The sequence below is a fragment of the Pseudophryne corroboree genome, chromosome 2, assembly GCF_028390025.1.
Source record: "Pseudophryne corroboree isolate aPseCor3 chromosome 2, aPseCor3.hap2, whole genome shotgun sequence".
NCBI classification, from domain to species: Eukaryota; Metazoa; Chordata; class Amphibia; order Anura; family Myobatrachidae; genus Pseudophryne; species Pseudophryne corroboree.
In genome coordinates this window covers 397,784,744-397,800,179 of record NC_086445.1, presented here as the reverse complement: position 1 = coordinate 397,800,179, position 15,436 = coordinate 397,784,744, and the positions used below count along the sequence as shown (strand labels likewise).

General features: G+C 47.6%; 1 protein-coding gene and 1 pseudogene across 5 annotated transcripts in view; one reads left to right on the top strand and one right to left on the bottom strand.

Annotated features, from left to right (window-relative positions):
• REV1 (REV1 DNA directed polymerase) overlaps positions 1-15,436 on the top strand; it is a 266,941-nt gene that overhangs the window by 68,914 nt on the left and 182,591 nt on the right. The gene's annotated exons all lie outside the window — the stretch shown is intronic.
• LOC135052379 (5S ribosomal RNA) lies at positions 7,298-7,416 on the bottom strand (annotated as a pseudogene).

Here is a 15,436-nt window from a genome sequence, read left to right as displayed (position 1 = left end):
AAAAATTATTGGCACTATATCCTTTCCTGTTAGAGGTTAGGACACGTTGGGAAACACCCCCTAGGGTAGATAAGGCGCTCACACGTTTATCTAAACAAGTAGCGTTACCGTCTCCTGATACGGCCACCCTCAAAGAACCAGCAGATAGAAGGCTGGAAAATATTCTTAAAAGTATATACACACATACTGGTGTTATACTGCGACCAGCAATCGCTTCAGCCTGGATGTGCAGTGCTGGCGTCGCGTGGTCGGATTCCCTGACTGAAAATATTGATACCCTGGATAGGCACAATATACTGTTAACTATAGAGCATTTGAAGGATGCATTACTATATATGCGTGATGCACAGAGGGATATTTGCACCCTGGCATCAAGAGTAAGTGCTATGTCCATTTCTGCCAGAAGAGCGTTATGGACGCGACAGTGGTCAGGCGATGCGGATTCCAAACGACATATGGAAGTATTGCCGTATAAAGGGGAGGAGTTATTTGGGGCTGGTCTATCGGACCTGGTGGCCACGGCAACGGCTGGAAAATCCACCTTTTTACCCCAGGTCACTTCACATCAGCAGAAAAAGACAGTCTTTTCAAACTCAGTCCTTTCGTTCCCATAAGTACAAGCGAGCCATTCCTTCCTGCCCCGGGGCAGAGGAAGGGGAAAAAGACTGCACCATGCAGCCGCTTCCCAGGAGCAGAAGCCCTCCCCTGCTTCTGCCAAGTCTTCAGCATGACGCTGGGGCTTTACAAGCAGACTCAGACACCGGTTCCTGAAGTCTGCTCTACCAAAGTCTCCCTCCGACAGGGAGGCAGTTTTGGAAGCCATTCACAAGCTGTATTCCCAGCAGGTGATAATCAAGGTACCCCTCCTACAACAGGGAAAGGGGTATTATTCCACGCTGTTTGTGGTACCGAAGCCGGACGGCTCGGTGAGACCAATTTTAAATCTGAAATCCCTGAACACTTACATAAAGAGGTTCAAATTCAAGATGGAATCACTCAGAGCGGTGATAGCAAACCTGGAAGAAGGGGACTATATGGTGTCTCTGGACATCAAGGATGCTTATCTCCACGTCCCAATCTACCCGTCTCACCAAGGGTACCTCAGGTTTGTAGTACAAAACTGTCATTATCAGTTTCAGACGCTGCCGTTTGGGTTGTCCACGGCACCTCGGGTCTTTACCAAGGTAATGGCCGAAATGATGATTCTTCTTCGAAGAAAAGGCGTCTTAATTATCCCTTACTTGGACGATCTCCTGATAAGGGCAAGGTCCAGGGAACAGTTAGAAGTCGGAGTAGCACTATCTCAGGTAGTGTTACGTCAGCACGGGTGGATCCTAAATATTCCAAAATCGCAGCTGATTCCAACGACACGTCTACTGTTCCTAGGAATGATTCTGGACACAGTCCAGAAAAAGGTGTTTCTCCCGGAGGAGAAGACCAGGGAGTTATCCGAGCTAGTCAGGAACCTCCTAAAACCAGGCCAGGTGTCAGTGCATCAGTGCACGAGGGTCCTGGGAAAAATGGTGGCTTCTTACGAAGCAATTCCATTCGGAAGATTCCATGCAAGAACGTTTCAGTGGGATCTACTGGACAAATGGTCCGGATCGCATCTTCAGATGCATCAGCGGATAACCCTGTCGACAAGGACAAGGGTGTCTCTTCTGTGGTGGCTGCAGAGTGCTCATCTACTAGAGGGCCGCAGATTTGGCATTCAGGATTGGGTCCTGGTGACCACGGACGCCAGCCTGAGAGGCTGGGGGGCAGTCACACAGGGAAAAAATTTCCAGGGCTTGTGGTCAAGCATGGAAACAGCTCTTCATATAAACATTCTGGAACTAAGGGCCATTTACAATGCCCTAAGTCAAGCGAAACCCCTGCTTCAGGGTCAGGCGGTATTGATCCAATCGGACAACATCACGTCAGTCGCCCACGTAAACAGACAGGGCGGCACGAGAAGCAGGAGGGCAATGGCAGAAGCTGCAAGGATTCTTCGCTGGGCGGAAAATCATGTGATAGCTCTGTCAGCAGTGTTCATTCCGGGAGTAGACAACTGGGAAGCAGACTTCCTCAGCAGACACGACCTTCACCCGGGAGAGTGGGGACTTCACCCAGAAGTCTTCCACCTGATTGTAAACCGTTGGGAAAAACCAAAGGTGGACATGATGGCGTCACGTCTAAACAAAAAACTAGACAGATATTGCGCCAGGTCAAGGGACCCTCAGGCAATAGCGGTGGACGCTCTGGTGACACCGTGGGTGTACCAGTCAGTGTATGTGTTCCCTCCTCTGCCTCTCATACCAAAAGTACTGGGAAGCATAAGAAGGAGAGGAGTAAGAACGATACTCGTGGTTCCGGATTGGCCAAGAAGGACTTGGTACCCGGAACTTCAAGAGATGCTCACGAAGACCCGTGGCCTCTACCTCTAAGAAAGGACCTGCTCCAGCAGGGGCCTTGTCTGTTCCAAGACTTACCGCGGCTGCGTTTGACGGCATGGCGGTTGAACGCCGGATCCTGAAGGAAAAAGGCATTCCAGATGAAGTCATCCCTACCCTGGTCAAAGCCAGGAAGGATGTAACCGCAAAACATTATCACCGCATTTGGCGAAAATATGTTGCGTGGTGTGAGGCCAAGAAGGCCCCTACAGAGGAATTTCAACTGGGTCGTTTCCTCCATTTCCTGCAAACAGGACTGTCTATGGGCCTAAAATTAGGGTCCATTAAGGTTCAAATTTCGGCCCTGTCGATTTTCTTCCAGAAAGAACTGGCTTCAGTACCTGAAGTTCAGACATTTGTAAAAGGGGTACTGCATATACAACCTCCTTTTGTGCCTCCAGTGGCACCTTGGGATCTCAATGTTGTTTTGAGGTTCCTTAAGTCACATTGGTTTGAACCACTCACCACTGTGGACTTAAAATATCTCACATGGAAGGTGACGATGCTGTTAGCCCTGGCTTCAGCCAGGCGTGTGTCAGAATTGGCGGCTTTATCATATAAAAGCCCTTACTTAATTTTTCATTCTGACAGGGCAGAATTAAGGACTCGTCCTCAATTTCTCCCTAAGGTGGTTTCTGCTTTTCACATGAACCAACCTATTGTGGTGCCTGCGGCTACTAGGGACTTGGAGGACTCCAAGTTACTTGACGTTGTCAGGGCCCTGAAAATATATGTTTCCAGGACGGCTGGAGTCAGAAAGTCTGACTCGCTGTTTATATTGTAGGCACCCAACAAGCTGGGTGCTCCTGCTTCTAAGCAGACTATTGCTCGTTGGATTTGTAGTACAATTCAGCTTGCACATTCTGTGGCAGGCCTGCCACAGCCAAAATCTGTAAAAGCCCATTCCACAAGGAAAGTGGGCTCATCTTGGGCGGCTGCCCGAGGGGTCTCGGCTTTACAACTTTGCCGAGCAGCTACTTGGTCAGGGGCAAACACGTTTGCTAAATTCTACAAATTTGATACCCTGGCTGAGGAGGACCTGGAGTTCTCTCATTCGGTGCTGCAGAGTCATCCGCACTCTCCCGCCCGTTTGGGAGCTTTGGTATAATCCCCATGGTCCTTACGGAGTCCCAGCATCCACTAGGACGTCAGAGAAAATAAGATTTTACTTACCGATAAATCTATTTCTCGTAGTCCGTAGTGGATGCTGGGCGCCCATCCCAAGTGCGGATTGTCTGCAATACTTGTACATAGTTATTGTTAACTAAATCGGGTTATTGTTGTTGTGAGCCATCTTTTCAGAGGCTCCTTCGTTGTTATCATACTGTTAACTGGGTTCAGATCACAAGTTGTACGGTGTGATTGGTGTGGCTGGTATGAGTCTTACCCGGGATTCAATATCCTTCCTGATTATGTACGCTCGTCCGGGCACAGTATCCTAACTGAGGCTTGGAGGAGGGTCATAGGGGGAGGAGCCAGTGCACACCACCTGATCCTAAAGCTTTTATTCTTGTGCCCTGTCTCCTGCGGAGCCGCTATTCCCCATGGTCCTTACGGAGTCCCAGCATCCACTACGGACTACGAGAAATAGATTTATCGGTAAGTAAAATCTTATTTTTTTTAAAGATTCGACACACACACAGCTTAGAACACGTACCACAAGCGGCGGTATCAACCACCGTAAGTATAACACATATGCATAAAATAAACTGGACTTCACCGCATCTGAAGGGTGCTTCCCTGCTGCACGGTGATCCTCATGCTGGGCCTCACCCCTACCGGTTTCGTCACTATGGACTTCGTCAAAGGGGTCATAATCTGGCGAGGCAAAAGTATCCAAGGCATAATGTCTAATGAATGTGTTAATTTAAGACCATGTGGCTGCACTACATATCTGTTCTGTTGAAGCACCATGTTGTGCTGCCCATGAAGGACCTACCTTACGAGTAGAGTGAGCAGAGACATTAGCCGGAACAGGGAGATCAGCTTGAGAATATGCTTCAGAAATAGTCATTCGAAGCCATCTTGCTGGCGTCTGTTTAGTAGCAGGCCATCCTCTCATGTAAAATTCGTAGAGAATGAAGATAGAATCTGTCTGTCTGATGGCACTGGTACAATCCACGTAGATCCTTAATGCTCGGACTACGGCCAGCGACGCATCTCCCGAAGAAAGTCCCGATACCTGAAAAACCGGGACTACATTTTCTTCATTAAGGTGGAGTTCAGACCCCACCTTAGGAAGATACCCAGATCTAGTTCTGAGAACTACTTTATGTGGATAAACATCAGAAAAGGAGATTTACATAACCATGCTCCTAAATCTGATACTCTTCTAGCTGATGCCATAGTCAGCCGAAAGAGAACTTTAGCTGTTCCCTGGAACAAGTGCGCACATCCTGAAAATTGTCAATTTTCTTTCAGAACCATGCAGTAAATGCTGACACTTGCGCTCTCAATGAAGCCATCCTTAAACCTTTATCCATTCCTGCCTGAAAGAATGCTAGAACCCTGGAAACGCTGAAAGATTTTGGGTTCATAACTTTCATTGCACCAATAAATATAGACTTGTTATATTTGGTGATAAATACGAGCCAATTAAGTTTTCCTTGCTCTGAGCATTGTTTGATTTACCTGTGAGAATCCTCTTGATTTCAGGATATAGATTTCTAGAGCCATGTCGTCAAGATGGTCGATCCAGATGTCTGTGATAACAAGGACCCTGCATTAGTAGACCTGGGCGTTGAGGAAGCAGAAATGGCATTTGACATTTTCTGCGACTCTTATTTATCAACACCTTCTGGGCCAGAACGGATTTATTAGAATCCCGGCACTTAAGTTGTATTTTCCTCGCTATCCTGGTGCAGGATGATTTGAGAAAATACATAAGTGAAATGAAATTCCCATTGAAAGACGTTCACAGAGATCACTCCCTGATCCTTTGTTCCTGATCCGACTATGGGCTTTTTGTTGTTCAGATGGAACTCGATGAGATCTATCTCTGGCCCACTTGTCTAACCGAGTCTGAAACGACTTCTGGGTGCAAAGCCCATTTGCTTACCTGAATGGCATGTCAACTGAGAGAGTCTGCTCTCCAGTTTAGGTCTCTCGGAACGAACACTGCGGACAAGGCTGGAAGATGGAGTTCTGCTCACTTTAGTATGTGACCTCCTTCCTTGCTGTTTAGCCGCGCGTTCCTCTCTGAAAGTTGAGGTATACTACTGCCGTTGCCTTGTCCCTGCGGATCTGGACTGGTTTTCCTTTAGGAGCGTCCTGTGCCTGAATCAGGACCATGTACATGGCCAGAAGTGCTAACAGGTTTATTAGCAGGCAATTTTCTTCTGTGGTTCATAGTCCCTAGAATCATCATCTTCCGGACAATGCGTCCCCCCCCCCCCTGAAGACTGGCATTTGTTGTCAGGATCTCCCTGATATTCAAAAAGGTGTACTCTTGTCTAGATGGGATGTATGTAGCCACCAGGCTCATGACCTTCTTACCTTTTCTGACAGTACCATGTACTGTTTGTCTATTTTCCATCTAGCCCACCTATACCACCTGCTTATTCACAGGTGGTCTCCTATCAGAGAATTTAACCAGGCACAACAATGCTAAACTTCCAACACCATATGAGATTGGACATGACCAGTGTGATGCAGCTGTAGATAGAAACAGATGCTGGAGAGTTCTTGAGTGGAATTGTGCATACTCCACCATGTCTACTGTTGACACCATCAAACCTATCATTCGCATTGCTGCGTGAAATTATATTGTCTTGTTCCAAGGTAAATATTTTCTGCAGACTTTAATTCAGTACAGCCCCACCGTTAGTCATCCGTTGTCATGGAACCAGAGATAACTTTGCCAATTTATGAACCACCCGTGCCTCTGCAGACAAGTTATTGTCTGTTGGGGATGGCACAGAAGCCTTTCCTGTATTTTGCCAGGATACAAAAAGGTGGTTGAGGTATGGCAATTTTCTTATCCCCTGCTTATGGAGATAAACCGCCATAATCATATTGGTAAATACTCTGGAGCTATGGCTAACCCAAAAGGTAAGGCCTAACTGAAATGTTGCTGAAGGATGGTAAACCTTGAGATAACTCTGCCAGACAGTGCTATAGGAGCCTATAGGTAAGCATCCTGATTTACCCAGGAATGCTATGTAATCTACTGGCTCCCTGCCCAACTATGGAGTGCATTGTCTCCATGTGAACCGTGGTACCCCAACTAAACTGTTTAGGCTTTTTGAGATTGAGAATGGAGCCAAGGATCCTTCTGACTCAAAACCAGTTTGGAGTAAACCCCCATTGCGTATGGGTTATCGGATGCCTATTCCTGACAAAAGCAATTTCTGAACTGCTTCCTGCAAATCCCTCGCCCTCGCCTCTACCCGAGTCGGACTGGACAGAAGAACCTTTGAGGAAGATGCTTTTTGAAAGAAAAGCATAAACTAGAGATACCGCTTCTTGCATCCATCTGTGCCAACTGGAGAAGTCGGCCCCCTACCCTGGGATTCCCCAGAAGGAGGCCAGCACCATCATGCTGATGGCTTATCCTCTTGTTTAGAAGCTGGACCTCCGGTCGCTGTTATGACCCTTTTTTCTTTTCCTTTTCGACTGATAAGGCTGAAAACCAGACCCCTAACCAGGGGCTATATGTGGAAGGAACGTGATCCTCTTAAAGTCTGCCTTTGACTCCCAAATATCTGTTAACTCTTTACTCAATAGATAGTTCCAGCCAAAGTTTAGGTTCCTAGAACCTTCTTTGATTCTGACTCCGCTTTTCATGTCCCACCCTGGGAATGTAAGCAAACTGCCCTGCGAGCATCCATCTATTGCTGCCTGTTACCAGCCCAGAACACCCATTTTACCTACAGCACCTGGTATTCCCAGGTGGTCTTACATCCAAGAACTACCCAGGCCCAACACTGCTCAGCTTCCAAGATCAAGTGAGATTGGGCATATCCATTGTGGCGTGGCTGTAGCCTTCCATGCAAACTGAGGTCATGGCTGGCCTTATGACTGCTTCAGATAGAGACATTATGGTTTTTCTGAATACCAGTCCTCTTTTGATGTTAACGGCAGATACCGTATAGATTTTTGCACTATCAAATGATATGCGTATCTATTTTGGGAGGCACTTCCCTATTTAAAACCGTCCCTAGCTGGAAAAGGATATTAAAATCCCATTTATCAAGAATTCTATATTTTTTATTTGGTGTAACCCAAACCTTCTCCCTGAATTCCGCTCCCGTGAGGAGGCCATATTTGTTATGGGATGTTTAAACACAGGTGCCTTATTTTTAACCCAGGCTCTGCTGCCTTAAATGACAGACTAGCCTAATCTGTTCTCATTAATTCAGCTTATTCATCAAGCTGATACCTTTATTTTTTTTCTTATAAAGTAATTTTTATTCAACAGTCTGGAGAATAAGGTACAGACATTGCAGAGCATTAGCACATCACAAAAAATCAGTTAACTTTGAATCAGAATCTCATTTTTGAAGTAATTTCACAACTGTGGAGTAACAGGACATGTCTATGAGGGTATAGTACAGAAAATTTCCTGTTGTGCAGATCAGTTAGGTCTGCAAGATCAGTAGCCAAATATATATAAATCCACATTTAACTTTTATTTCTCTAACGTCCTAAGTGGATGCTGGGGACTCCGTAAGGACCATGGGGAATAGCGGCTCCGCAGGAGACTGGGCACATCTAAAGAAAGCTTTAGGACTAACTGGTGTGCACTGGCTCCTCCCCCTATGACCCTCCTCCAAGCCTCAGTTAGATTTCTGTGCCCGACGAGAAGGGTGCACACTAGGGGCTCTCCTGAGCTTCTTAGTGAAAGTTTTAGTTTAGGTTTGTTATTTTCAGTGAGACCTGCTGGCAACAGGCTCACTGCATCGAGGGACTAAGGGGAGAAGAAGCGAACTCACCTGACTGCAGAGTGGATTGGGCTTCTTGGCTACTGGACATTAGCTCCAGAGGGACGATCACAGGTCCAGCCTGGATGGGTCCCGGAGCCGCGCCGCCGGCCCCCTTACAGAGCCAGAAGAGCGAAGAGGTCCGGGAAAATCGGCGGCAGAAGACGTTCCTGTCTTCAATAAGGTAGCGCACAGCACTGCAGCTGTGCGCCATTGCTCTCAGCACACTTCATACTCCGGTCACTGAGGGTGCAGGGCGCTGGGGGGGGGCGCCCTGAGACGCAATAAAACATTACAGAAATACCTTACATGGCAAAAAATGCATCACATATAGCTCCTGGGCTATATGGATGCATTTAACCCCTGCCAGAATATACAAAAAACCGGGAGATAAGGCCGCCGAAAAGGGGGCGGAGCCTATCTCCTCAGCACACTGGCGCCATTTTCCCTCAGCTCAGTTGGAGGGAAGCTCCCTGGCTCTTCCCTGCAGACAGAAAGGGTTAAAAAAAGAGAGGGGGGCACTAATTAGGCGCAGTATTAAAACATACAGCAGCTATAAGGGGAAAAACACTTATATAAGGTTATCCCTGTGTATATATATAGCGCTCTGGTGTGTGCTGGCATACTCTCCCTCTGTCTCCCCAAAGGGCTAGTGGGGTCCTGTCCTCTATCAGAGCATTCCCTGTGTGTGTGCTGTGTGTCGGTACGTTTGTGTCGACATGTATGAGGAGAAAAATTATGTGGAGACGGAGCAGAGTGTCTGTAACAGTGATGTCACCCCCTAGGGGGTCGACACCTGAGTGGATGTACTGTTGAAAATTACGTGACAGTGTCAGCTCTATATAAAAAAACAGTGGTTGACATGAGACAGCCGGCTACTCAGCTTGTGCCTGTCCAGACGTCTCATAGGCCGTCAGGGGCTCTAAAGCGGCCGTTACCTCAGATGGCAGATACAGACGCCGACACGGATACTGACTCCTGTGCCGACGGTGAAGAGACAACCGTGATTTCCAGTAGGGCCACACGTTACATGATTGAGACAATGGAAAATGTTTTTATACATTTCTGATAATACGAGTACCACCAAAAAAGGGGTATTATGTTCGGTGAGGGAAAAACTACATGTAGTTTTCCTGAATCTGAGAAATAAAATGAGGTGTGTGATGATGCGTGGGTTTCCCCCCGATAACAATTAATAATTTCTTAAAAAGTATTGGCTGCATACCCTTTCCCGCCAGAGGTTAGGATGCATTGGGAAACACCCCCTAGGGGGGATAAGGCGCTCACACGCTTGTAAGAACAAGGGCTCTACCCTCTCATGAGATGGCCGCCCTTAAGGATCCTGCTGATAGAAAGCAGGAGGGTATCCAAAAAAGGTATTTACACACATACTGGTGTTATACTGCGACCAGCTATCGCCTCAGCCTGGAGGTGCAGTGCTGGGTTGGCATGGTCGGATTCCCTGACTGGAAATATTGATATCCTAGATAAGGATAGTATATTATTGCCTATAGAGCATTTAAAAGATGCATTTCTATATATGCATGATGCACAGCAGAATAATTGCCGACTGGCATCAAGTATAAGTGCGTTGTCCAATTCTACCAGTAAAATGGTCAGGTGATGCGGATTCCAAACGGCATTTGGAAGTATTGCCTTTGAAAGGGGACATTTGGGGTCGGTCTTTTATACCTGGTGGCCACGGCAACAGCTGGGAAATCCACGTTTGTACCCCAGGTCGCCTCTCGAAATAAGACGCCGTATTATCAGGCGCAGTCCTTTGTTGGCAAGCGGACAAAAGGTTCCTCTTTTCTGCTCGTGACAGAGGGAGAGGAAAAAGGCTGCAGAGATCAGCCAGTTCCCAGGAACAGAAACCCTTTCCCGCCTCTGCCAAGCCCTCAGTATGACGCTAGGGCTTTACAAGCTCAGGCACGGTGGGGGCCCGTTCTCAATGAATTTCAGTGCCCAGTGGGCTCACTCGCAAGTAGACCCCTGGATCCTTCAGGTAATATCTCAGGGGTACATATTGGAATTCGAGACGTCTCCCCCTCGCCGTTTCCAAAAGTCGACTTTACCGACGTCTCCCTCTGACAGGGAGGCAGTTTTGGAAGCCATTCACAAGCTGTATTCCCAGCAGGTGATAATCAAGGTACCCCTCCTGCAACAAGGAACGGGGTATTATTCCACACTATTGTGGTACCGAAGCCAGACGGCTCGGTGAGACCGATTCTAAAATCTAAAATCTTTGAACACTTACATACAGAGGTTCAAATTCAAGATTGAGTCACTCAGAGCAGTGATTGCGAACCTGGAAGAAGGGGACTACATGATGTCTCGGGACATCAAGGATGCTTACCTTCATGTCAAAATTTACCCTTCTCACCAAGGGTACCTCAGGTTATGGTACAGAACTGTCACTATCAGTTCAGACGCTGCCGTAGGGATGGTCCACGGCACCCCGGGTCTTTACCAAGGTAATGGACGAAATGATATCCCTTCGAAGGAAGTAAATTTTAGTTATCCCTTACTTGGACAATTCCCTGATAAGGGTAAGATCCAGGGAACAGTTGGAGGTCGGTGTAGCACTATCTCAGGTAGTGTTGCGGCAGCACGATTGGGTTCTCAATATTCCAAAATCGCAGCTGGTTCCGACTACTTGTCTTCTGTTTCCTAGGGATGATCCTGGACACAGTCCAGAAAAAAGGTGTTTCTCCCGGAAGATAAAGCCAGGGAGTTATCCGAGCTAATCAGGAACCTCCTAAAACCGAACCAAGTCTCAGTGCATCAATGCACAAGGGTTCTGGGAAAAAATGGTGGCTTCCTACGAAGCAATCCCATTCGTTAGATTCCACGCAAGAACTTTCCAGTGGATCCTACTGGACAAATGGTCCGGGTCGCATTTTCAGATGCATCAGCGGATAACCCTGTCACCAAGGACAAAGGTATCCATCCTGTGGTGGTTGCAGAGTGCTCATCTTCTAGAGGGCCGCAGATTCGGCATTCAGGACTGGGTCCTGGTGACCACGGATGCCAGCCTGCGAGGCTGGGGAGCAGTCACACAGGGAAGGAATATCCAGGGCTTAGGGTCAAGCTTGGATACATCACTTCACATAAATATCCTGAAGCTAAGGGCCAGTTACAATGCTCTAAGCTTAGCGAGACCTCTGCTTCAAGGTCAGCCGGTGTTGATCCAGTCGGACAACATCATGGCAGTCACCCACGTAAACAGACAGGGTGGCACAAGAAGCAGGAGGGCAATGGCAGAAGCTGCAAGGATTCTCCGCTGGGCGGAAAATCATGTGATAGCACTGTCAACAGTATTCATTCCGGGAGTGGACAACTGGGAAGCAGACTTCCTCAGCACGACCTCCACCCGGGAGAGTGGGGACTTCACCCAGAAGTCGTCCACATGATTAAAAAACTCGACAGGTATTGCGCCAGGTCAAGAGACCCTCAGGCAATAGTTGTAGACGCTCTGGTAACACCGTGGGTGTACCAGTCAGTGTATGTGTTCCCTCATCTGCCTCTCATACCCAAGGTACTGAGATTGATAAGATGGAGAGGAGTAAGCACTATATTCGTGGCTCCGGATGGGCCAAAAAGGACTTGGTAACCGGAACTTCAAGAGAGGCTCACGGAGGATCCGTGGCCTCTACCTCTAAGAAGGGACCTGCTCCAGCAAGGACCCTGTCTGTTCCAAGACTTACCGCGGCTGCGTTTGACGGCATGGCGGTAGAACACCGGATCCTGAAGGAAAAAAAGCATTCCGGATGAAGTCATCCCTATCCTGATCAAAAGCCAGGAAGGATGTAACCGCAAAAACATTATCACCGCAATTGGCGAAAATATGTTGCGTAGTGCGAGGCCAGTAAGGCCCGACGGAGGAAATTCAACTGGGTCGATTCCTACATTTCCTGCAAACAGGAGTGTCTATGGGCCTGAAATTGGGGTCCATTAAGGTTCAGATTTCGGCCCTGTCAATTTTCTTCCAAAAAAGAACTAGCTTCAGTCCCTGAAGTTTAGACGTTTGTAAAAGGGGTACTGCATATACAGCCTCCTTTTGTGCCTCCAGTGGCAATTTGGGATCTCAATGTAGTTTGGGTTCCAAAAGTCACATTGGTTTGAACCACTTAAATCTGTGGAGTTAAAATATCTCACATGGAAAGTGGTCATGCTGTTGGCCCTGGCCTAGGCCAGGCGCGTGTCATGATTGGCGGCTTTATCCTGTAAAGGCCCTTATCTGATTTTCCATTCGGACAGGGCGGAATTGAGGACTCGTCCTCAGTTTCTCCCTAAGGTGGTTCCAGCGTTTTCACCTGAACCAACCTATTGTGGTGCCTGCGGCTACTAGGGACTTGGAGGAATCCAAGTTGCTGGATGTTGTCAGGGCCCTGAAAATATGTTCCAGGACGGCTGGAGTCAGGAAATCTGACTCGCTGTTTATCCTGTATGCACCCAACATGCTGGGTGCTCCTGCTTCTAAGCAGACTATTGCTCGTTGGATTTGTAGTACAATTCAGCTTGCACATTCTGTGGCAGGCCTGCCACAGCTAAAATCTGTAAAAGCCCGTTCCACAAGGAAAGTGGGCTCATCTTGGGCGGCTGCCCGAGGGGTCTCGGCTTTACAACTTTGCCGAGCAGCTACTTGGTCAGGGGCAAACACGTTTGTAAAATTCTACAAATTTGATACCCTGGCTGAGGAGGACCTGGAGTTCTCTCATTCGGTGCTGCAGAGTCATCCGCACTCTCCCGCCCGTTTGGGAGCTTTGGTATAATCCCCATGGTCCTTACGGAGTCCCCAGCATCCACTTAGGACGTTAGAGAAAATAAGAATTTACTTACCGATAATTCTATTTCTCGTAGTCCGTAGTGGATGCTGGGCGCCCATCCCAAGTGCGGATTGTCTGCAATACTTGTACATAGTTATTGTTACAAAAATCGGGTTATTATTGTTGGGAGCCATCTTTTCAGAGGCTCCTCTGTTATCATACTGTTAACTGGGTTCAGATCACAAGTTATACGGTGTGATTGGTGTGGCTGGTATGAGTCTTACCCGGGATTCAAAATCCTTCCTTATTGTGTACGCTCGTCCGGGCACAGTTTCCTAACTGAGGCTTGGAGGAGGGTCATAGGGGGAGGAGCCAGTGCACACCAGTTAGTCCTAAAGCTTTCTTTAGATGTGCCCAGTCTCCTGCGGAGCCGCTATTCCCCATGGTCCTTACGGAGTCCCCAGCATCCACTACGGACTACGAGAAATAGAATTATCGGTAAGTAAATTCTTTATATTAACGCCCTTAAACTAACCAATAGGAAACATAAAAAAAAAAAAAAAAAAACAGAAGCAAAGTGAGAAGGAATATCCTGACTCAGGACCACATTAATCGTGCAGTTGAATAGACGACCACGCAGGGCTCAGCCGCCAAGCGTCTCAAATACATCATGAAACAGTAAATCTTGGAAAATTAGCACTTCAGTGTCCTCTATAGTTGTGGGATCGGGTGAGAATGGGGGGAGTCAAGCCATGGAGACCAGACCCTCTCGAATTTAGCTGATGTGTTTTGTTTCATATATACATATCTTTCTTTAATTATTGTATCATTGATTAAGGTCTGAAGCGCAGAAACCAAAGGGGCTCTAGGGGCCATCCATAGCCTCGCAATGCAAACCTTAGCCAAGGCACATACACTGTGAGCATAAAGACCCAACGAAACGGACATAGAAGTAGAGCATCCCATCCCCAGAATACAGAATTGAGGGGTAAGCAGTCCGCCAGTCACTCCCGTACTCTCCAGAATTGACCTAACCCCCAACCAGAACACCCTCAGCCTCGGGCAATCCCACAGTAGATGCCAAAATGTTCCCACCTCCCCCTCGCACTTAGGACAAAGGCCAGATCCGCCTGTACCAAAAGTAGCCAGTCTAGCTGGAGTCATATATGTTCTGTGTAAAATGAAGAATTGAATTTGCTGATATCTGAGAGACTTGGTAACTTTGGCAGGGTATTCCAGAGCAAGGGCCCAGTCCTCCTCAGCTATTAAACCCATATCCTCCTCCCACCTTCCACGGAGACGTGTCAGAGGGTCCGCATGGAGCTTAGTAAGCAAATATCCATACGCCAGGGAGACCATCTTAGCTCGACCATCTTAGCTCGACCCAAAGTAGCCACAAAGGTCTTGATGGGAAATGGGAGGATTCGTGGGGGGGACTCGGCAAACTGGGACCGGAGGGCGTGACGGAGCTGGAGATATCTGAAAAAATAGGAATTGGGTAAGTCAAACTCATCTTTCAGTTGTTGAAAGGATTTGAGTACATTATCTAGGTAGAGTTGAGAAATAGAAACCACCAATCTAGGGGCCCATACCTCCCGCCCCTCAAGCGCATGCAATTCTGGGAGCCAGTCAGAGTACCAAAGGGGGGGTATCTGGGTCCATACCATCGTATCGCAAAAGGACTCTCAGGGCCCGCCATATCTTTAAGGCCTGGAAAATAATAGGGGGAAGAAACCGAGCTATGCTCCCACTCAGCAGCACCTGCATAGGAGAGAGGTGGGGGAAGTAACAGCGAATGAACTCACAATGTAAAGAGTTAACCTCAGAATCCTGCGCCCACACACTAATATTTGTCAACTGAGCAGCGTAGTAATATATCTGAAAATTAGGCAGAGCCAGGCCACCGTCAGAGCGCTGCCTGGTAAGGGTATTTAGTTGTATCCTAGTCGCTTGTTAGCCCATATCAGAGAGGATAGGACACTATTCAATTTCCTAAAGAATGGCGGATAAATATATACCGGGGACTGGAGAATAATGTATAAAAGTTTGGGCAGTATAATCATTTTAATGAGATTAACCCTGCCAGACACCGTCAGTGGAAGTTTACACCAGGCCTTGGATTTATCCACGACCCACCGCATAACTGGGTCCAGGTTTAGAGGGACAAAATCAGAAGGGTCATTAGTTATTTGAATCCCGAGGTATTTAAATTGTATCGTCCAACATAATGGCAGGGGGATTTTGGGAATAGTAGGGGGGGGGCCTATGACTGGCATAATGTATGATTTAGACCAGTTAATTCTAAGACCCGAGT